This window comes from Lucilia cuprina, chromosome X (genome assembly GCF_022045245.1).
Source record: "Lucilia cuprina isolate Lc7/37 chromosome X, ASM2204524v1, whole genome shotgun sequence".
Taxonomy (NCBI): Eukaryota; Metazoa; Arthropoda; class Insecta; order Diptera; family Calliphoridae; genus Lucilia; species Lucilia cuprina.
Window position 1 is genome coordinate 13,864,724 of NC_060949.1, and position 1,350 is coordinate 13,866,073.

The window sequence follows — 1,350 nt, forward strand, 5'->3', positions numbered from 1 at the left end:
CCGCCTTTCTGTTAGCACCTTCAGGTTCGGTGACCTTGACTACTTAAGCAGGTTTGCTGAGCGCTCGTTCGTGCACGCCAGCAGTTTGATGTGGTCTTGGTACCAGCCAGCATCATCATTCTGCGGAGATGGACCGGGATTCTCTTTGAGAATTTTCCAATACACCTCTAGCATTTTTTGACGAATTATCAACCATTTGTCCTGGGAGATAGCTCCGTCGTTTACACTCTTGTCAACAATGGCCCTAACTAGCGGGTCGCTCGACTAAACGCATGGCGGCACGCCTTTGAACAAAAGCCTTCCTAGATGGATCTTTGCTTGTTTTCGTTAGCCGTGAGGGCGTTGAGGGAGCATTTGTTGGACCCGACATCGAGTTCGACGATCCAACCTGTCCAGAAGTCGCGGGGGTCACTGCTTGGTCCGCAGTGCCCGAGGCAGGGGTGTTTGCTTGCGTACCAGTTAAGGCTTGTGCTGCTGATGAGGTGCTTGCCACTACGGACAAGATTTCCTCGCTGCGTTTAGCCGTGCTATCACCAGAAGGTTGGATAGCAGGCTGTTTACAGTCCACCAGTTTAGGTTTCCCCAACTGGCTTTCCACGGGTTTTTTATTGTTTGTTTGTTTTTTTGTTGTTTTTTCCATGTGATTCCCACGTAATGGGTGGACGACCCACGCAGGGATGGCGTACGTGGGCTAGGCTAAGCATTACAACCGATCCGTGCCCTGGCATCGGAGGGGAGCTGTTATCGACTAGTCCTCTTTAACCACTAACTAGCCATTCAGGTTCTCGGCACTGCTTCCAACCACCTTAACCTTACAAGTGGGGGATATGGCAAGGGGTTATTGGGATTGGATTGAAGAGGGATAAAACTGGGTAGATTGGGAAATATGGGGGTGGGGTTGACAGTTTTGGTCCTGTTATCATATATGACCGTCTGTTATCAGATGTATCATAAATCATAACAGCACTCTATCATCTATTTGCATAGCAGTAGACCATTTGTCAAAAATGTATCCACTGATATCATAAAAAGATTGTCCTGATTCATGCACTCATCTAGATATGACAGACTTGTTAGACCATTTGTCAAAAAAATGTATCTAGTCAGGTCTGCCTTATCTCGAGCTAGCATCATCGTTTTTGACCATTGTGTCCAATGTGTCGAAAAAGACCATGCTTAGCTCCCCCTATTCGCCACCTGGGACGCGTCCGATGGGAGATCTGACAACTCCACACGGAATAGTATATGTTATTACTATTCTAATTGATGAAATATTTGTAGAAATAAGTTTTCTCATGTCTTTAATAGAAAAAATACCAAATCTATTACAATTCCAAAATTTATTGAACA